The sequence below is a fragment of the Somniosus microcephalus genome, chromosome 1 (genome assembly GCF_052327205.1).
Source record: "Somniosus microcephalus isolate GS21.2 chromosome 1, FLI_Smic_1.0, whole genome shotgun sequence".
NCBI lineage: Eukaryota > Metazoa > Chordata > Chondrichthyes > Squaliformes > Somniosidae > Somniosus > Somniosus microcephalus.
Window position 1 is genome coordinate 293,068,374 of NC_140987.1, and position 23,256 is coordinate 293,091,629.

The following is a 23,256-nucleotide window of genomic DNA, read 5'->3' on the forward strand; positions in this document are numbered from 1 at the left end:
AAACAAGGTGTAGTTGGGATTGTGGTTCCCAGTTCTGGGCTGGTGTCAGTGATACACCAATATGCAGATGACACAACCTTAACATTGAGAAATGGGGAGTCAATGAGGAAAGCTATGGATGTAGTGAAGGAATATTGTAGAGCTTCAGGAGCCAGAGTGAATTATAGTAAGTCCCAATGCCTGGCTGCAGGGAGGGGTAGGGGGGAACGGTTGGGGGAAAGTCCCTTTAAGGTGGTGGAGGTTTTGGAAGTTCTGGGGGTGCATATGGGGTGCAAAAAAGACAGGCATGAAGTGGATCAATTAAATTGGGAACCGAAGGTTATGAAAATTAAAAAGATTTTGGGAAGATGGGAAAGAAGGTGGTTGAAAGTGCAAGGAAGAGCGACAGTGGTGTTTGCTCTCCTGCTATCTAAGCTATGGTACTTATTGACGGTGGAGGATATTCCTGAGTGGGCGGAAAAGTCCATCCGAGAGGCTTGTGTGAGGTTTTAATGGGAAGGGAAACCAGCCTTGTTGGCTTACGATACCATCATTGGACGGAGAAATCAGGGAGGACTCAAGGCAGAGAGTTGGGATAAATGGTTCATTCTCGGACTGGCAATCAGTAACTAGTGGTGTTCCACAGGGGTCAGTGCTGGGTCCCCAACTCTTTACAATCTATATTAACAGTTTGGAGGAGGGGACCGAGTGTAACATATCAAAGTTTGCAGATGATACTAAGATGGGAGGAAAGTAGTGACTGAGGAGGACATAAAAACCTGCAAGGGGACATAGACAGGCTAAGTAAGTGGGCAGAGATTTGGCAGATGGAATACAATACTGGAAAGTGTGAGGTTATGCACTTTGGCAGGAAAAATCGTAGAGCAAGTTATTATCTTAATGACAAGAAACTGGATAGTACTGAAGTACAAAGGGATCTGGGGGTCCTGGTGTACGAAACTCAAAAGGTTAGTATGCAGGTGCAGCAAGTGATTAAGAAGGCCAATGGAATGTTGGCTTTAATTGCTAGGGGGATAGAATATAAAAATAGGGAGGTATTGCTTCAGTTGTACAAGGTATTGGTGAGACCGCACCTGGAATACTGCGTACAGTTTTGGTGTCCATACTTAAGAAAGGACATACTTGCTCTCGAGTCAGTACAAAGAAGGTTCACTCGGTTAATCCCGGGGATGAGGGGATGGACATATGAGGAGAGCTTGAGTAGATTGGGACACTACTCATTGGAGTTCAGAAGAATGAGAGGCGATCTTATTGAAACATATAAGATTGTGAAGGGGTTGGATCGGGTGGATGCGGGGAGGATGTTCCCGATGATGGGTGAAACTAGAACTAGGGGGCATAGTCTTAGAATAAGGGGCTGCTCTTTCAAAACTGAGATGAGGAGGAACTACTTCACTCAGAGGGTGGTAGGTCCATGGAATATGCTGCCCCAAAAAGCTGTAGAAGCTACATCATTACATAAATTTAAAACAGAAATAGACAGTTTCCAAGAAGTAAAGGGAATTAAGGGTTACGGGAAGCGGGCAGGAATTTGGACATGAGTCTAGGTTCGGATCGGACATGGCCCTGTGGGTAGCGGAGCGGGCCCAGGGGCCGTGTAGCCTGATCCTGCTCCTATTTCGTGTGTCTAATTCTGTTAGATTCAGGAAATGGTTCTGTGATTGTGGATTGGCGGTTAGGATCAGATCAGCCATGATCTTATTGAATGGCGGAGCAGGCTCAAGGGGCCGATTGGCCTACTCCTGCTCCTATTTCTTATGTTCTTATGTTCTTATGTCCCAGATATTGATTTGAAGAAAAAATCCTTTAGAATCAAATGGGTGAAGAGATTTCTTCAGAAGTCAAATACAAGTTTTTGGAAGAGTAGTTTTGAGCATTTTTTAAAAAGGAAGTGGGATAGGAGGGCAGGGGATATTGTATATGGAATACAATAATATGTTTTTGAAATCGATTAAACTTCTCCCTAGGTTTTATAAGGGGGTTGCAGAGACTTGGGCCCAATTCTTAAAAAGTGTGCAGTTTATGCCCAAGGGGGCTAAGAAATTTTTCGAACAGCCCTTATTTTTGAACAGGTGGGTCAACTTCGAAGGAGAGGTTTTATTTAATCAAGCTTTTATAAAAGCTGGCATTATATGTGTGAAAGATGTATTATACAAGGTAATTCCAGGTTGGTTGCCGGAAGTGATAGTGAGGGGACTTGGTGTGGGAGGAGGCTCAGGAGGTAGAGGAAAAAGCAATAGTGATCATGTATGAGAAGATTGTGAGGGCAATGCCACAGGATTGGATGGAAGAAATAAATGCGGAAATCTCCAAAGGAAGTAAAATGCGTTCGCTTTTCCAAGCTTTCTGCTGGAGAAAAGGGGAGAGTTGGTCCAATTTGACAACTGTAATACTCGAGATTTCTATGAGGTATTTAGAGAATGGAGATTCAAGACACCTGCTGGTCGGGAGTTTTGGCAGAGTATATACCCACAGCTGGACTTCAACAGGATTTGGAAGGGAGTGTGGGCAAATTTTAAATGTCCAGAGTGGATTGAACTGGATTTCAAATTGGCTCATAACCGGATTTTTACCATGATGGTCTTGTACAAGATTGGACGAGTGGAGGTGGCTACTTGCCCAGTGTGTGGGACACAGGATGAGACTCTGTCCCATTTACTGGTGTGATGTCCGCAGTAAGATGATTTTAAGTACTATGTTCGACAGTTGTGTGAAGTTTTTTTGCTGGGTGGGGACCGAAGAGCGAGAATGGGAATCCCATGGGACTTAATTTTGAGATGGGGATTGCAGGAGAGTCTGCCCGAGCCTCGTGGAGCGGCAATTAATTTAATGTTCAGTTTGGCTAGATCCGTGATTGTGCAAAGAAGGAATGCTCTGTTTTTTAAGGGAGAGAGAATTTAAAAGAGTATTTTAAATATAAGCTAAAAGATCATTATAAGGCTTTGTGGATGTTTTATTCAGAAAGGAGTTTAAAGGTAGTATTTTACAATCAATTTTTAAAGTACAATCGATTAATATATGCTACAGGAGACAAATTAAACTTCAGGTTTTGATGTTAAAATGTGGTGGCGGAATGGCTGTGCAGAGCAGCGGAATGGAATTGTATGATACAATGAAATGATCACGATATTGTAAATGTTCTTAATGTTCAATAAAGTATATTAATTTTTAAAAAGTGGGTAGCACACTCGCCTCTGCGTCATGAAGGTTGTGGGTTCAAGTCCCACTCCACGGACTTGAGCACGAAAGCCTAGGCTGACACTCCAGTGCAGTACTGAGGGAGCGCTGCACTGTTTCAAAGAAGAGCAGAGGATTTACCCCAATATTTATCCCCCAACCAACATAACAAAAACAGATGACCTGGTCATTATCACATTGCTGTTTGTGGGGGCTTGCTGTGCACAAATTGGCTGCTGCGTTTCCCACATTGCAACAGTGACTACACTCCAAAAGTGCTTCATTGGCTGTAAAGTGCTTTGAGACGTCTGGTGGTCATGAAAGGTGCTGTATAAATGCAAGTCTTTTAAAGAAAGACATGCATTTATCCTGACCAACATGCCCAGTACGAATCTCTTACAGTGTGCTGTTGAGGGGCTAAATGCATTTCACTGGGTTGAGTCTTTAAATCTTTTTATCCGAGGTTAGTATGCAGTCCAGAGCTGAAGAGCGTGATGAGCACAGTACATTAACAATGTTTGACTGGGATTTAAAGCAAATCAAATAAGTGTTTGCACTGCAAGCAAAGGCACCAAATTGTAAACCATTCATGACAAATCAATACAGTTTACTTCATTCAGTTGTAACAAGCTCTGAATGTCTTTCAGCCCGTTTGTTGCCACCAATTTGACCAAAAGACAGCAAAGCATTGATTTCCATGATTCCTCTGAAATGAAATGAAACAAATCAATTCTTTTTTGTTTTGTACTATAGAACACTACAGAAAGTGGCAATTTTTACCAAGTCTTTAAAGTATGAAATAATGGAATGAGAATAACAAAATGAAGCAAGCTGTCTCATCTGTGTGTTTTGTTTGTAGTGATAAACTGTCCATTCATTAAAAACTGATTACTGTATATGAATTTTACTTCAAATGCAGAATGGATTCTCCTTGAAAAAAATACAATTTCATTCCTTAACTTACCATTGGTCTCCGTCATAAATAACGAGGAGTAGATCTATTATCATCTGCCATTGTTACAAAGACACGCAGGGCAATAATTATAGAAAATCTCTAGTGTGAACCACTTTAATCACTTGTATGGCGACATTATTTTTGTAAGCAAGATGCCTATAATTTCAGCAAATATGCCAAAACCCAAGAAAACAGACCGCATCACAGCATTTCTCTTGAAGTGGCACTGTCTTGATAACCAGTGTTGGGAAGGTTTTGTTTGATTGACGGGGAAAGGTGCCAGTGGGGCTGTTCATCATTCCCACCATGATGACGTCGCTTGCAATTGACGTGGTGATACATTTCAATACCATTTTAAAATAAACGCCTCCATCAAGATAGTGGACACGGTAATATCTTATGCACATATTCAGCATTCAGACGTCAACATTATATACTGTCACTTCTAGGCTCAACGGTTTGTTAAATCCTTTTTCCTAAAGATGCATCTTTTGAAAAGAATAAAGTAATAATGTCATCTAGATTTGTTTGATTTTTGTAGTTACTGTCACATGATGAAATATTTGCTTCTTTTATTGGTTTGGAATGTTTTTCTTTTCACTGGTCCTGAAGATGCATGCTTCTTTCTAGGGTAAAAAGTACTTGGATATGCACTTGAGGTACCGTAACCTACAAGGCTACGGACCAAGTGCTGGAAAGTGGGATTAGGGTGGATGGCTCTTTGTCGGCCAGTGCAGACAAGATGGGCCAAATGGCCTCCTTCTGTGCTGTAAATTTCTATGATTCTAGGGTACAATTCCAGCAAACATTATTCACGTGTATGCCTGATCTGTATTGGCAGACTGTTTATCCAAAGGAAGGATCATAGCTGAGCCTAATCCTAGCCTCACTTTATGTCGACACACAAACCACCTCCAGCAGGGATGGTAATCAGGAGCAGGAAATCTTGACCAATGTCCCCTTCATAACCCAGAGAGGTTGAGGCCAACCATACTGCCTCAACCATCACTCTGGTCGAAATCAGCTAACTCACCACAAAAGGGAAACCTAACCTGGAATTTCCCTGATTGGTATGGCTCAGCTAACCACTGGATAAACAGGCCAGATCATTGAGGAGGTTTATTATTCATTCCCTCTGGTTGAAGTACCAATGAAATGTTCAGTGTGGCTTCAGGAACATAACATATTAAGCCCATCAAACCCACAGGCAATTTCTTTAGGTTCTGCCCAACCCATTTAGTCTGTTGAGAAGGATATCCTCAAGAAGGGGAAATCTTGTGAAATGTATTAATCAAGAAAAGTCGCTGATGGTAGAATTTCAATGTGAGATCGGGAGAATCCCTGCTCAAATCCTACCCTCAGAATATTAATACAACCTTGCAACCCATACTTAAAATAATAGCAGTTGCATTCTACAGGTGACTCAGCCTTGGGGGCAATATTGCCAGCCCTGGGGAGGCGGGTTTGTAGGCGGGACTGCAGGGAAAATGGAAGAATCTGTGGGTGGGTACCCATCCCGCCCCCAACCCGCCTCCGTGCCATCTTCCCGGGAGGCGGGTACCCGACCCGCACCGGGTCCAGTTTCCTCGAGGCAGGAAGGGGATTACAGCCACTTAACTGCCTGTTAACAGGTAGTTAGCAGGCAGTTAAGAGGATGATCCCCACTTTTCCAACAGACGTGCGGGCTTCCCGACATCGGGAAACCCCGCCAGGGTCAGCGAGGCGAGCAGTGGATCTGCGGGGGTGAGAGGGGTCGAAAAGTTCGCTGTGGAGGTGAGTGATGGGTGCAAGTGAAAAGTGACAGAAAATGTTTACTTACCTTTGTTTCTTCCTGCAGGCTTCAACAGTTAGAGAACCGGAGGCTCCGGCATCTCACCGGCAGAGATGACAGAATGGCTGCTGCATTCTCCAATGCAACAGCCATCAGGTTTCTGCTCATGAAATAGGTTTGGTGAGCCTTGAGTACAAGAACTCCCTGAACAACAGAGAATGTCAGTGTTTGACAGATTCACAGAGTTGTCAAATTATGACAATTCATCTGTCAAAATTTTTTGACAGATAAAACATCATATGCTGACGTTCTCCGTCACCGGCTTTCCCTTAATTGGCCTGCTAAGCCCGCTGGGCAGGCTTAACAAGGTCAATCAAGGGAAAATAGTGTGGGTTGGCCAGACGTCGATGGAGGTGGGAATAAAACCCAACAAGCAGCAGTCCCGCCTCCAACACGTCCCCTTTGGCAAAATCACCCCCTTGGTGACAGCAGTGTGAGTGTAGGGGGGCTTCTTTTAACTGGTTTAAGGTAATTCACCTGGTCTGCAGCCTTTGCCTGCACTCTGACCAATTCCAAATAAACCAATTTTAAAACAGCGGTTTCGAATCGCTACCCCACCTTCCAGTTCTGACTGCAGGACTTATAACTAATGATATTAAAACGGACACGTGGTTTGGATGAGAGAAAAATCAAGTTTTATTAACTAAAATAAACTATAATCAAATATAAAACTATACCACACGAACACAGTAATTACAGTAAAATTGCTTAAATGGGGGAATGCAGACGGTAAAAACGAGGGGTAAGTGGCTCCAATGTTGATTAAACAATCTTAGCAATATCCCCTTAATTACCATCCCCCAACTCCTTCCTAGGTTGCTTTGCTGAGGAGTCAGAAACTCTGCTCGCATGTGGTCCAGCGAAGTGAGAGAGAGAGAGAGAGAGAGAGAAGCTCACCTGTGGTCCCAGGAAGTAAAAAGAGAGCGATAGCTTCTCAGGAGCTATCATATATACCTGGTAAGCACCCCCCCCCCTACTGCTGTTTGCCTGTCTGGAAGATTCGCGCCCAAAAAGTTCCAATTCACAAGAGAAAAGCTGTGATTGGCTAACTCAAAGTGGCTGGACTGGGTTAGTGTGCCTGCACTGTGGGGCCAAAATGTTCCCGCCCACATCCGGAGCTCACCTGGGCTAAAACAAAAGAGAATGCAACAGCCCTATTGTCCAGAATGATGGGTGATTTAAACACATTCAATGCTTAAACTGTTGCCTTTCAAAAGTCCATTTCAGGGTTTCAGTCTCTCATTGTCTGTGAGAGAGCTCTGAATGGCAGTGTAAACAGAAGCAGTTTCAAATCGATTGTCCTGCGGTCAATCTCAAGTGGGCTAATCTCTTAATTCAAGAAAGAGTTGGATATATTTCTTAAGGCTAAAGGGATCAAGGGATATGGGGAGAAGGCAGGGACAGGGTACTGAATTTCAATGATCAGCCATGATCTCATTGAATGGCGGAGCAGGCTCGAAGGGCCAAATAGCCTACTCCTGCTCCTATCTTCTATGTTTCTATGTAAGTAAATAAACAACTTCATGTGCTTCGAAGGGAACCTCCCTTTGATTGGCAGGTCTGATTCACAGCCCCTGTATCCTCCCACTTTTTCACACAGACAACTCGCTGTGAGCTGTTTTGCTGCTTTGTCCTTTTGGCCAAGCTTTCTCTGGCCATTTTAAAACCTTTTGTGATTGCCCAAGCTCCAGGGAATGATTTTATTAATAAACTGTCTCAAGGTGTGTGAATATTTTCCACAGAGCTCCACGATTCCATTGTTGTCCACGTCATTTTCAGACCCCTCTGCAATTTGCACAGTTTGAAACTCAAAGGGTACCATTTTAATCTTAAAGTCCTGATGTTGAGACAATTCAGGTCATGCAATTCTTCGTCCGCGATGTGGACCAATATTTTTCAATCTTCTGGGAAATAGGGGAAATTTTGCAACCCCTACATTAGAAATGCAATCCAGTCAATCATCTGGATCTATTCTCACCCATATAACTTGCAATACTCTTTTGAATTTGATATTTATCCAACCCTTTCCTAATGGACTTACTTGATAATTTCAACAGACTATTAAAGCTCTGTTTTCTCTGTAGTCAACACATTCATATTTGTGTTCTTCAGACATCATGGGGACATATTCTGGGTGTCATTAAAATTCCCAGCAATCTACTGGCACTCTGAACTGGTAGTCCTTTGCCAACTGATTAAGGTCAGAGGCAATTAACACATGGGCCTATAGGGACTATGACATGGGGCTGCAGCCAAATATGGGACCTGGTAAAAGTCACCATACTGCATACTGCACAGAAAAATTACATACAACCGCTAGATCAGTTTCATTTGCGCATAGTATATTGTAATATGATTTCCTTTTTTATTAATGCACTGTGTAAAATTTCTACAAGCCTCTTTCTTCATGCATTTTATTACATGTTTGTGTTGAACGGATTGAAAGTTTCTGCGGGTTGGGCGGGTGGGGGGGGTGGCTACGGAGGGGTCCCAAATGTTCTTGGTGCCCAGGGCCCCAAAATGTCTTAATTTGGTTCTGACTAAGTTGTCTGCTGAGAACCCAGGTTATTAGTTTTTTAATACAATGTCAGAAAAAGACTTACGAGCCTAATGCAAAAACAACATTAAGCTTATTAAGTAAAGGGCGGACCCAATCAAACGGGGCGAACACTTCATTAAACACAGCAAGAAGAACAGTTTTCTGATGTTATTGTCGTTGCCATTGTCCTTTCAGAACTGGGTCGGGAAGGATGTTCAGGCACACTGGTGCAGTACTTTCAACTGAAGTCCATATCTGAGAACTAGGTTCCACAACACAGCCTATCCTATCTAGGGCTTACTGAGAAGAAGCGTCTAAGGAGATTGAGATTCTCCAGGGAGGTAATTATTGAACCATGTTAGATAGTAGCAGACATCTTTGTAGGTTCTGCTCTCGGACTAGGACTGTTCTACCTCTGACTGTGAATGTCGGTCAAAGCTGCTCCGACTATTTTCACAACTGTATCATTCCAATCATCTATCTATCTTTGAGCAAAACATTGATGTGCAGAAGCAACGATTCTGGTGCCTTTACGGTATGAATCAGCCAAAATGTACAAAATGATTGAAAAGGGATTTTCATTTTGAACTGAATGAGGGGCACTCCCATGTCTTGCCCAGAGGCCAAAGGACTCCAGCTGCCAGCAGAAGGTGTGGTAACATTGACAGAGAGAGCTAAAGACTGTCTGATTACCATCCATTTCAGTTCGGCCAATCACCAGTACCAAGATGAGAAACTTCACAGACCTGTCCAACTGATAGCAGGTCACAACTGTTGACCAGTTAAATGTTCCTTCCACACAACATTACAGAGGCTTAGAATCATAGAATCATAGAACACTGCAGCGCCAAAGGAGGCCATTTGGCCCATCGAGTCTGCGCCGGCTCTTTCGAAGAGCAATCCAGTTAGTCCCACTCCCCCGCTCTTTCCCCCTATTCCTGCAATTCTTTCTCCTTCAAGTATTTATCTAATTCCCTGTTGAAAGCTACTATTGAGTCGGCCTCATTGTGTAAAAAAGTTTTTCCTCATGTCGCCTCTGGCTCGTCTGCCAATCATCTTAAATCTGTGCCCTCTGGTTGTCAACCTTTCAGCCATTGGAAACAGTTTCTCTTTATTTACTCTATCTAAACCCTTCATGATATTAAACACCTTGCTCAAATCCCCTCTCAATCTTCTCTGCTCTAAGAAGAACAGCCCCAGCTTCTCCAGTCTATCCACGTAACTGCAATCCCTGATCCCTGAAACCATTCTAGTAAATCTCTTCTGTACCCTCTCCAAAGCCTTCACATCCTTCCTAAAATGCGATGCCCAGAATTGGACTCAATACTCTAGCTGGGGCCAAACTAGTGTTTTATATAGGTTCAGCATAACTTCCTGGCTTTTGTACTCTATGCCTGGATGTTTACTGGATATTATAAATTATGTGCCACAGTGACGCTTGTTTTCTCCCTTCCAGTTATACCAGTACCCATTCCTATTACCTGAGCACAATGTTTCTTTATGCCTTGCCAGAGATAAATATAATGGGGACAAAGGCAAAGACAGTGATTTCAATCAATTTTATGTTTGCTTGCATGAGTACAATGTGCGTATTTTGTGGACATCACCCATGGCATTGTGTACCTAGTGGTTGGAGGGCTAGTTTTGCATCTTTTTTTTGACACGGCAGAAGTACTTCCAGAACTCCTGCCAGGTTCTACAGAGTGGACATAACATTGTCCCAGTGGGTTGTGCCCTTCCAGGTTTGTTTTCTCATGAATGGATTGGAGGGAAAGGGCATGTGCCTTAGACAAACCTTGCTGCTCTCCTAACCAGTAGCCTCTTGCACAACAATGAACACCTCAGTGGCAGTGAAGTCAAACAGACTTTTTTTGTACAGTTTTTAATCCATTGCTCAGAAGTTTTCAATCAGTTTATCTGGACTGGTGCCCAATTTGTTTCTGATAGGGATTAAGAGATTTATTTCCTTCTCGTTAAGGCTGCAAACTATAATTGTTCCACATGATTTGTTCACTGAACTTCATAATGTACTGCTCAGAGGAAATTGCAGTGTTGTCATGTGTTTGTAGCTTGACTGTCAGTGAAAATCCCCAACAGTAGACATCTAAGAGCCAATTTTAACGCCAAGTGAGGAACGGGTGGGCACAGGTGAAACATGCCTGCCACCTGCCGTTGTTGCTGGCCCGAGTTTCATTACCTGCTGCCAGCAAGCTGCAGCTCACCAGTGTGGGGAGGGCAGGAAATGGGCTGGCTTCCACACCTCGGGGGCCCTTGGATGAGCCGGAAGCGAGTCGGCATTTTTTTGGTGGGCCCAGGAGGAGCACGCTTGGAACTGCCTTCTGAAATGAAAAAAATAACAATCATATAAAAATAGGCAGTCTTTAGCCCTTACAGCTCAACCGCCATCTGAAAAAAAATTAACATTAAAAGGAATTCCCAAATGGGAGTCTTCAACTCTTAAAGCTGAATTGCCTTCCATAACTAACAGAAATGCTAAAAGTGCTTCTGCACTAACACAAATGGCTCAGCAAGCCAGGGAAGGGACACCCAGGGTCTCGCACGCAGCACTCCAGCTTTGTGCAGGGGGTCAACACTGCAAGAGAAGTCCTCTACCCACAGGAGCCAGGAAGCTCTCCAGAAAGAACGATGTGGGACCACATCACTGAGGTGTCACCCCCCACCACCTGGCTCCAGTGCCCAAAGAAGCTACATGACCTAAGACCAGTGGTCAAGGTCAGTGACTGCATCTTCAAAAGCTGTCTCCTACTAACTGCACCACTAGCCTCACACACTGCTCAATGCATGACTCCCCCCCCCCCCCACCCCAATCACTCACCTACCAACAAACTCTACCAAGCACAAGGCACACTTTACCCCCTTGGAGGAGACAGTGCTGGCCATTCTGGCAGGGCCATGGCTGAGCCCTTGGGAGGAGGAGGAGGAGGAAGAAGAAGAAGAAGAAGAAGAAGAAGGAGAAGGAGAAGGAGAAGAAGAAGGAGAAGAAGAAGGAGAAGAAGAAGGAGAAGAAGAAGAAGAAGAAGAAGAAGAAGAAGAAGAATCCCAGCCATCAGTTCCTCAAGGTCGATCAGCAAGGCCATCTGAAGTGTCCTCCACTGAAAGTCATCAGCCTTCCAACAGGTATGCTGCAGCCACTTGGGTAGCACTAGGATAGGCAAGGGCACACACAAGACAGTCACTAAGGGAATGCACAATGGGGATTAGTTGATTTTGTGATGTTATATTCAATGGATAGATGTATAAAGGTGGATTGGAAAATTTGCTTTGTGCTGGCTTTTATTTCAGCATTGTGGCCAAGAGGATGCTGTGATGGTAAGTAACAGAGGGAAGGTAAGGTGTTGGACTAATGTTGAAAGAGAAATTGGGGTTGTAGTCACTGGTACCACAGGCGGATGATTCCATATCAGATATCCTGGCCAGAAAGGGACTGTATGGGTTGCATCCTTCCTTCTACTTCCTCCTCTTCTGTGTCTTCCTCTTCTGCATCTTCCTCTTCTGCATCTTCCTCTTCCCTCTGTGAGCGAATGCTGTAAATCTGAAATAAAAGCAGAAAATGCTGGAAATACTCAACAGGTCAGGCAGCATCTCGACCAGAGACGTGAACTCTGTTTCTATCTCCACAGCTGCTGCCTGACCTACCCAATATTTCCAGCCTTTTCTGTCTTCTCAGAGGCGTTCCTTTACCATCTGAGGCCTTGCAAGCATCCAGCAGCAGAATTCCCTCCACTCCCTGCACACTACTTCAATAAAATTAAAAAATATCCAGTCCTAAAGCTGAAGGGATTTTTACTAGTCCTAACCCCTTTAGGGCTACCCCAGATCAGGTGTATTTATCAGACGTTCATTTTCAACTAAAGTTTGAGGTAGCCAAATCCTAAATACGCTTAATTGGGTCTAAAGGTCCAGACTATCTCTCCCTAAAGGAAAGGAACAACCCGAGAATGTTACCATCCTCCAGATGACGCTTTTAATAAGTTTAGCTAGACTGTAACGTCCCGGATATTATGAGGGTCTGGAAAGCTCCCTCAGAATTCTGCAACTCCTCACCAAAGAGTGCACAGAGATTGAGTCTGTGAGTTTTTGATACAGAAGACTTATGCGAGACAATTCTCAAAATATATAGATTTATTAAAGAAACAAAATGCAATTTACAGTTGGTGAATCAGTCAATTGCAACATTAACCATTCTAAAAAGAGAAAAAATGCTATCTTATTATTAACAGAGAATCTTACTTTTAAATCTTAACTTTGCTACAGTATTACAGTTCTTAAAGTTCTCTATACAGGATATCCATCAATATCAAATACCTTTGATCCCCGAGGTACAAAGAATTGGAGACTACAGAGCCGCCTCTGAAGCCGAGAATCGCTTTGCCCGATTAAAGCGAGTCTGGTTTCCCATTTGAGAGTTCAATATTTATACCCTTTTCCAGTGGTATTTCCTTTAAGGTTTTCTGCTGATGCAAGTTAATTATCCCTAGTCATCTTTCTGCTGACCTCTGCAACTCTTACTGCCACACCAGCTGGTAGCATTACAGAATCTTGTCTCATCTCTAGGTGTTCTAAGTTTACGATGTAAAAACGATGTGACAGCAGGTGTTCCTTAATTTATGTCACCTTTATGAGGGCAGATGTTCCTTATCTTATGTGCCATCTTTATGAAGTTTAAATTAGAGCACCTTATCCAGGGTGAACCATTGTTTTGTTCCCAAAAGGTCAGCTCGTCGGAGCCATTCACCTTCTGTTTCAATAAGGTTATTTATTCAGGGTCAACAACTCTCTTATCTCAATAGCCAGAATGCTTTCATAGCTATTTCATCGTTAGGTTTCTAAATTTCCAAACCCAGTTTGTCATGTTTTAATAAGGCCAGAATTCTTTTATGAGATAGTGTATTTTTCTAAATAGGTAATATGGCTTATTCCTTCACAAAGCTTCAATGCAAACTTACCTGAAAGATGTGTGCGTCCCTTTAAGAAGTGCTGACAGCATCTCTGTCAGTCTGCTGCATGCTCGCTTTTCAGCGTGAGCTTAGGATTGCATGCCGACTGACATCACGCTCTCCATATTTGCATCTCCAAGGCCAGCACTGCTATTGGCAGCACTAAGGCCCTCACCAAAATGGCGGCTGCCGAGTCCCGTGCCAGAGAAGGGCATGAGTGGCGGCCGCCATTTTTTGCCAGGATTGCGGTGCTAACTCATGATGATAAGATATGGAATTTTTGGGCCAGTAAATCATAAACAAGACTCCCCAGGCTTCAGTACAAACTGGGATAGACATGAATTGAGATAATCATATATCCCAGAGTACATAATGGTTCTGGTGCTGTTCGGGCAGGGTTGTGGGGTGGAGAGGGGTTGCGGCCAGGATTGAATAATGAAAATACAGGGATGGATGGAACTCTGATTGCTTATATTTGGGTATCCAAGAGTCTTTATGCATAACTTTCCTTTAGGAAATTGAAAGCATAGAATAGAATCTGTGGTTGCCTGGATTTTACATGGTCTATGGTAGGAGGACAACTTTCTTGTTACTAAAGTTTCTAGTACACTTACGTTTCAATGTCATGACCCTTAAGTTAATACCACTCAGAAGCCAGTCTTATAATCTGTTACCATCACCCTCAAATAAGCTTAGCAAAGATTGCTTAAGTTGAGAGAGTTATCTGTTGAGCCAGGCAGTTGGCATAAATGTGAGCGATTAGACTTTACACATTATGTACTAGTGAATTGCCGTAGAATGTCACCTTCGTAAATGAGAGATGACATTGCATTGTGATCAAGTACATAAATCTCCAACTACGTTCATGTCACATATACCCAGTTCACATAGAAACCTCGCTATGCTGAGAACATGTTGCTGCAACATTACCTTTTACTCCGCTGATTTATTCTTATTTTGGAAATGGATGAATCTGGAACTCCTCATTAGCACCGCATCTGTGACCTGGATGCAGTTTGACATTGTGAACTACAGGCTGCCAGTGTAATCACTCCCTGGTGCCTGGAAGCAGTCAATGGGCATAGAAATTCATGGCTACTATTACCTTCATAAGTATAGATAATCTAGTGGCTGTCAAAGAAGGTGATTCCAAGTCAGGATTTAACAGGTCATATATATCAATGTGAATGGCTCTCTTGGGGTAAAAGCAATGCAGACAATGCTACTCTATCAATGGCAAATTGTTGTTTCTTAGACAGTAAATTCTCTAAAATGGGTAATTCCTCCCCAAGAGCCTTCTTCCTTTGTTCCCTTTGCTGCTGTCAAGTTCTATGTCCAAAATAAAACCCTCACTTACAGGAGACATTTCTGATTCTCAAAAATGTAGCTATAGTATTTAAACTCACTTCAACTGAGACTTTCAGTACACATTGAGTTTGATAGCATTCAACCCAGGTTCTCTTATTTTAGTCAGGCCCCCTCCTTAATAATCCATTTAATTGCCGTTTTACTCATCGTGCTATGTTACTTCATCGGGGAAATTGCAAACTGGTGGTAATCAAACCAATAGAATGCTTACTGCCAAAATATTACAACAAAAGAGGAGAATTGCTGTCCCACATTTCAAATTATGTTGTATGTTACTACAAACGGCCTAGAAATTCAGTCTGGCCACTTTTGGGGCGGTAAAGTCGGGCGGTCGCTAAAGTTAGCGCCCGCCGGAAAGTGTAGGCCACTTCGCTGAAATTCAGTAGATTTGGCCAAGAGTTTGGGCGAGCGCTGAAACTGGCGTTGCACTGCTATCTTCAGGCGCTAAGCCGGCGATGCGGACTGATAACGCCGAGGCCGGGCGCAGTGCAGGTGCGGTCATGTTTTGATTGACAGCAGACACCCTGACGCCGGCCAGCTCTTAAAGGGGGAAGGGTCGACTTTGACTGCTGCCACGCCCTGCATAGTGGAGCCCTGCAGCTAGGCCTCAACACTGCTGGTGGACCCAAATAGCGCCTGAAGCCATGGAGAAGGCCCGTGAACGAGCGCAGCGCTTCTCAGAGCATGCTTTGAGGGTGCTGGTTAATGGTGTGGAAAAGAAAAGAGAGATCTTGTGCCCGGACAGTGGCAAGAAGGCTCCCAGGAGGCAGTACAGGAGAATCTGGAAGAAAATCGCCCACAGGGTGTCATCCACCAGCGATGTCCCCAGGAGTGCGGACCAATGCCGCAAGAAGTACAACGACCTCACTCGGATGGTGAAGGTGAGTACCCTTTCCAGTGTCCTCCTCATCCTTGCATGTGCACCTCACATTATGGGCAAAGGGACCTCAAAGGCCTAATGGCCAGCCCTCCTCCCGCAGCTATGGCACTGGCATGATCATCAATAGCACTTTCTGCACTTAACACACTGGCCAAGCTATTCGACCATGGGAGGCAGTGCACACAGCAACAGCGCACCACACTGGCTAAGCTATTCGACCATGGGAGGCAGTGCACACAGCAACAGGGCACCACACTGTACTTAGAGGCCGTCCTTTCTCTTGCAGGCCAAGCTGGCGCGGAATTTGAGGAGCCAGTCTGCCACCGGGGGAGGCCGTCCCCAGTACCAGGCGCTCAGTGAGCTGGAGGAGAGCGTGGCTCGACTCATGCGTGGCCGGGTGACTGGCCCTGTTGCCATTGGAGATGCGGACCCTGTACTGGGACCCACTGGTAAGGACATGACCGGTTGGACCTCTCTCGTTGCCCTTGCGCTTCAGATCTACATCCTTTCCCACTGTCCGACCAATGCGCATAATGCCACCACTCATGCCTCCCTCGCTGACGCCCTGTCCTCACTCTAAAGCTACTCTTGTGCCATCCTGCTTTCAGCTGGTGAGGAGGAGGTGGTCCCTGAAGCTCAGAGTGCCAGGCCCTTGGAGGAGGAGGACGACGAGGACCAGGAGGAAGGCGGCACATCGAGGGAACCCTCATCCGCACCAGGGGATGGCAATGGAGGGGAGACGTCTGGCCTGGAGGAGAGGCAGGGGGAAGTGTTGCAGGGGGGTGTAGCTCCTGGGCCCAGTGGGGTCGAGGCACGCGGGAAGGTCGGGCAGCACGGCGGCCTTCTCCCCAGAGGGAGAGTCCGCCCTCCAGTCCGGAGACGGTCCTCGCCCAGGAGGTGCGCCTCCTTGATGAGATGTCCGCGGCGTCGGAGCGGCGCCACAAGGAGTTCATGGGGGTTGTGGGACAGTTGCCTCAGGCCATTGAGTCCCTGGCTCATAGTGTGGTCGCTTTCGGGGAATCACAGGCCAGGGGGGTCGAGCAACTCGCGGCAGCACACGACAGGGGTGTCCAGCAACTCGCGGCAGCGCAGGACAGGGGTGTCCAGCAACTCGTGGCAGCGCAGGACAGGGGTGTCCAGCAACTCGCGGCAGTGCAGGACGCAAGTCACGAGTCCATGAGTGGTGCCGTCCAGACACTGGCAGATCTGATGCGGGCACATACCAGGGCAGTTCAGGCACTCACTTCTGCCACACTCGCTGTGGCGTGGAAGCATCGCCAGGGCACCCACCGCCCTGCTGCAGCACAGCGGTCTGGCCTCCACCAGATTGCTGCGCTTGCTGCACTGCCAGCCCGGCCGAGTGCCAGTGTCTCTGGCGAACAGCGCGCGCCTGGCATCAGCCAGCTTGCCCCCATTGGTGCAGCCGACACTGCCACTCCCCCAGCCAAGGTGCGACGAGCTGCTGCTGAGACTGATGCTGGCCAGCCACAGCTGCAGCAGTCAGCAGCCGGCCCCTCCCGGGCCGGGCCTCATCTAGGCCGACCCCCAAGGGCATCTGCCGTCACACATTGTGGCCCTCATGAGCCTTCCCCCAGCCTTGCCACACCCACAGGGCCCAGGTTGAGGCGGAGCAGCAGGTCGGACAGGGGCCGGAGAAGCCTGCATAAGGACTCGCCCTCTCGGCACACCCAGTAGAGTGTGGTGATAGCGGTTTTTTTTATATGGGGGTGTTTGTGTTCTGGGGGGGGCTTATTTTGGTAAGGCCGAAGATGAAGGCATTTTTTGTTTTTATGGGGGTGTTTGTGTTGTGGAGGGGGGGGCTTATTTTTGTAAGGTCGATGATGAAGGCCAATTGGATGGGCAAGTTTTGTTATTCCTCCCCAGGTTGTGGGAGTGACAGATGTTTTTGACTGTTTTTTGGGGGTCTCGTCTGTTTTTCTGTTTCATGTGGGAAGGGCCCTGAGTTTGTAAAATAAAGCTTTTTATTTATTCAGCATGTCCAGGTGTCATGTTTCAAGTGGTTGTTGTGTTAAGCGGCTGAGGGCTTGCGGAGCGGCTGCATTCAGGTGCGTTCATTGCCACAGGCCATTCCCTGACAGGGGGCCTAGAAGTGTCGTTCAATAAGCCGCCGGCGGACGGCCCTTGGACCTTGTGGCTCCCTCCTGGGCTGGAACTCCTCCTCCTCCTCCTCCTCATGGTCCTCCTGCTCGTCCTCCTGAGGTGGTGGTGCAACGTCAGGTGGCAGTGCCTGAGTCCTGCGGATAGCCAGGTTGTGCAGCATGCAGCACACGACGACGAACTGGGAGACTCTATCCGGCGAATACTGTAGAGATCCGCCGGAACGATCCAGGCAGCGGAACCGTTGCTTGAGGACGCCAATCGTTTGCTCTATGATGTTCCTTGTGGCTTGATGGCTTTCGTTGTATGCCTCCTCCGCTGGGGTCCTGGGCGCGCGGAGCGGGGTCATGAGCCATGTACACAAAGGGTAGCCCTTGTCCCCAATAAGCCATCCCCTTGGTGGAGGCTGTGCCTCGAACATGTCAGCCACAGTAGTCTGGCGCAGGATAAATGCATCGTGGCTGCTTCCTGGAAAGCGGGCATTGACAGCTAGGATGCGCTGCCTGTGGTCACACACCAGCTGTACATTGAGGGAATGGTAGCCCTTCCGGTTGCGGTAATCCTCGGCATTGTCGATAGGTGCCCGCATAGCCACATGCGTGCAGTCAATGGCGCCCTGCACCATGGGGAAGTCCGCGATCCTGCCAAATCCGACTGCACGCTGCTCCTGCCTCTCTAGGGTCATGGGGAAGGAGATGAATTGGTGTCTCCTCGCGAAAAGTGCATCGGTGACCTGCCGGATGCAGCGATGCGCAGCGAACTGGGAGATGTTCGCTATGTCCCCAGCAGCGGCTTGGAAGGAGCCGCTTGCATAAAAGTTCAGAGCCACCGTGACCTTCACTTCCACCGAGAGAGATGTCCTGCACATCAGCTGTGGACGCAGATCTCTGTGAAGCAGCTGGCAGATCTCTGCAACCACCTCCCTTCTGAAGCGCAGCCTCTTAACACAATGCGCCGCAGTCATGGTGAGATAGGACACCTGCTGCTAGTATTGCCTGAGTGGGTAATGCCTACATTGCCGACGCCTGATGGCCCCTCTGCGTCTAGGCATGGCTGGCCCTCTCACACAGCGTCTGCGAGCCCTTCGCACATAATGCTGCAACTGAGGGTTCGAACCCCATACAGCCCCCATAATAAACTTGCAAACAGTGAAATCACAATGATTCAAATGTCAAAGCTCTGGCCAGAAGCCAAAAATACCTCTCCTATGTTGTCCCAAATCAGTAAGCTCTGTTCCTTGGTCTCTGTCCAGAAATCCAAAGCAGTAAAGTCATTGCAGCAAAATGGCTGGGCTTTATAGGTCAGTGTAAGTGCCCTTTAATTAGCGCTCCCCGAGGCCCACAGGGCCTCTGTTGCGTTCCACTTCACAGTTCTTAACAGCACCACGCCCACATTGGGCGGGCACCATTGAATTTCCGGTTTGGGGCGCACAAACAGCGTTGCACGACGAAATGACGTCATAAGCTGCGCGCGCAGCTGAGCGGGCGCAAACACTTTGCGCCAGCGCTAAATGTCTACTGAATTTGGGCGTAGGCGCAGATCGGCCTGCGCCCGGGCGCTAAGTGCCTAGCGCTGGAAATATACCCCTCTTATGGCGTTAACGGCTGGCGAACGCAACTGAATTTCTAGGCCAACTCTATTCTTAAATTACTCAGGCTCGATCCTCCCCAGTTGCTGTAATATGTAAAACGATTTGAGTACAGAGCACATTTTTTTTCTTGTGACATACGTACTTCTTGTAGCGCTTTCCCTTCACACTTTGTTGATTATTGTTAGAAAACAGCTCATCATCCAACCTTCAGTTAGCAGTGCAGCAGATCTGCTGGTAATGTATTGAAAATCCTCCGTATGGTGCACACTTCCTGTAAGTGCTACAGTTACTTCCTGTGACACATCGTTCTTTCATAATATTTCTGTCATACTGTTTAGTCACAATTTTCCTCTATTATACTCAGCTGTGATTCAGTATTGATTAAGTTCTCCTAACTGAACCTCCAAGCTAGTTGGTGCTGTGGCACTAATCTATTGATTATATCTATTTGTGACTGGTTGGAACATAAGAGCATAAGAAATAGGAGCAGGAGTAGGCCATTTGGCCCCTCGAGCCTGCTCCGCCATTCAAAAAGATCATGTCTGATCTCGTCTTTGCCTCAACTCCACTTTCCTGCATGCTCCCCATAACCCTTGACTCCCTTATCGTTCAAAAATCTGTCTATCTCCACCTTAAATACATTCAATGACCCAGCCTCCACAGCTCTCTGTGGTAGAGAATTCCAAAGATTCACAACCCTCTGAGAGAAGAAATTCCTCCTCATCTCCGTTTTAAATGGGCGACCCCTTATCTGAAACTATGCCCCCTAGTTCTAGATTCCCCCACAAGGGGAAACATCCTCTCTGCATCTACCTTGTCAAGCCTCCTCAGAATCTTATATGTTTCAATAAGATCACCTCTCATTCTTCTAAACTCCAATGAGTATAGGCCCAACCTGCTCAACCTTTCTTCATAAGAAAACCCCTTCATCTCAGGAATTAATCTAGTGAGCCTTCTCTGAACTGCCTCCAATGCAAGTCTGTCCCTCCTTAAATAAGGAGACCAAAACTGTACGCAGCACTCCAGGTGTGCTCTCACCAATGCCCTGTACAGTTGTAGCAAGACTCTCCTACTTTTATACTCCATTCCCTTTGCAATAAAGCCCAACATTCCATTTGCCTTCCTAATTACTTGCTGTACCTGCATGCTAACTTTTTGTGTTTCATATACAAGGACCCCCAGATCCCATTGTACCGCAGCATTTTGTAGTCTCCCTCTATTTAAATAATAACTTGCCTTTTTATTTTTCATACCAAAGTGGATAACCTCACATTTTCCCACATTATACTCCATCTGCCAAATTTTCGCCCACTCAATTAACCTATCTATATCCCTTTGCAGGTTCTTTGTGTCATCTTCACAACTTGCTTTCCCACCTATCTTTGTATCATCAGCAAATTTGGCTACATTACACTTGGTCCCTTCATCCAAGTCATTAATATAGATTGTAAATATCTGATCAACTCCAGACTTGATTCTCCACTCACAGTTTCCAGACCCATCAGGCCCTCCTCCATTGTTGCCTCTGGTGCCACCTATTCAACCCACTGTCTCCCCTTCCTCCTGAACACTGTCACTTCCTCTTCCAATGCCGTTGCCTCTGTCATTGCATGCCCCATTCCAGGGCTTTAATATTGAAGTGAAAAAGAACATAAAGAAAGACTTGAATTTATTCAGCGCCTTTCACAACCACCGGACGTCCCAAAGCGCTTTCCAGCCAGTGAAGTACTTTTGACATGTCGTCACTGTTGTAATGTTGGAAATGCAGCAGCCAATTTGCATACAGGAAACAGCAATGTGATAATGACCAGATAATCTGTTTCTTTTAGTGGTGTTGATTGAAGGATAAATATTGGCCAGGACACCGGGGATAACTCCCCTGCTCTTCTTCAAAATATTACTGCAAGAATCGTTCACGTCCACCTGAGAAAGCAGACGGGGCCTCGGTTTTATGCCTCAACCAAAAGATGGCACCTCTAATAGTGCCACACTCCCTCAGCACTGCACTCGAGTGTCAGCCTAGATTTGTGCGCGCAAGTCTCTGGAGTGGGACTTGAACCCACGACCTTCTGACTCAGAGGGGAGAGTGCTACCCACTTTTTTTTTTAATTATACTTTATTGAACATTAAGAACATTTACAACATCGTGATCATTTCATTGTATGATACAAATCAATTCCACCGCCCTACGCAGCCATTCCGCCACCACATTTTAACATCAAAACCTGAAGTTTAATTTGTCACCTGTAACATATGTTAATCGATTGTACTTTAAAAATTGGTTGTAAAATACTGTCCTTAAATTCCTTTCTGAATAAAACATCCACAGAGCCTTATAATGATCTTTTAGCTTATATTTAAAATACTCTTTTAGATTGATTCTCCTCCCCTTAAAAAACAGAGCATTCCTTCTTTGCACAATCATGAATCTAGCCAAACTGAACATTAAATTAATTGCCGCTCCGTTTGACTCTGGCAGACTCTCCTGCAATCCCCATCTCAAAATTGAGTCCCACGGGATTCCCGTTCGGTCCCCACCCAGCAAAAAAGCTTCACACAACTGTCGAACATAGTACTTAAAGTCATTTAACTGCAGACATAACACCAGCAAATGGGACAGAGTCTCATCCTGTGTCCCACACATTGGGCAAGTTGCCGCTTCCACTCGTCCAATCTTGCACAAGACCGTCATGGTAAAAATCCGGTTATGAGCCAATTTGAAATCCAGTTCAATCCATTCTGGGCATTTAAAATTCACCCACACTCCCTTCGAAATCCTGTTGAAGTCCAGCTGTGGGTATATACTCTGCCAAAACTCCTGACCAGCAGGTGTCTTGAATCTCCATTCTCTGAATACCTCATAGAAATCTCGAGTATTGCAGTAGTCAAATTGGACTAACTCTCCCCCTTTCTCCAGTACAAAGCTTGGAAAAGCAGGACGCATTTTACTTCCTTTGCAGATTTCCGCATTTATTTCTTCCAACCAATCCTGTGGCATTGCCCTCACAATCTTCTCATACATGATTCCTATTGCTTTTCCTTCTGCCTCCTGATCCACCCCCCACACCATGTCCCTCACTATCGCTTCCGGCAACCAACCTGGAATCACCTCGTATAATACATCTTTCACAGATATAATCCCAGCTTTTATAAAAGCTTGATTAAATAAAACCTCTCCTTCGATGTTGACTCACCTATTCAAAAATAAGGGCTGTTCTAAAAATTCCTCAGCCCCCTTGGGCATAAACTGCACACTTTTTAAAAATTGAGCCCAAGTCTCTACAACCCCCTTATAAAACCTAGGGAGAAGTTTAATCGATTTCAAAAACATATTATTGTATTCCATATACAATATCCCCTGCCCTCCTATCCCACTTCGTTTTTAAAAATGCTCAAAACAACTCTTCCAAAAACTTGTATTTGACTTCTGAAGAAATCTCTTCACCCACTTGATTCTAAAGGATTTTTTCTTCAAATCAATATCTGGGAAATTGAGTCCTCCCTGATTTCTCCGTCCAATGATGGTATCGTAAGCCACCAAGGCTGGTTTCCCTTCCCATAAAAACCTCACACAAGCCTCTCAGATGGACTTTTCCGCCCACTCAGGAATATCCTCCACCGTCAATAAGTACCATAGCTTAGAAAGCAGGAGAGCAGACATCACTGTCGCTCTTCCTTGCACTTTCAACCACCTTCTTTCCCATCTTCCCAAAATCTTTTTAATTTTCATAACCTTCGGTTCCCAGTTTAATCGAGCCACTTCTTCCCTGTCTTTCTTGCACCCTCAGAACGTCCAAAACATCCACCACCTTAAAGGGACATACCCCCAACCATTCCCC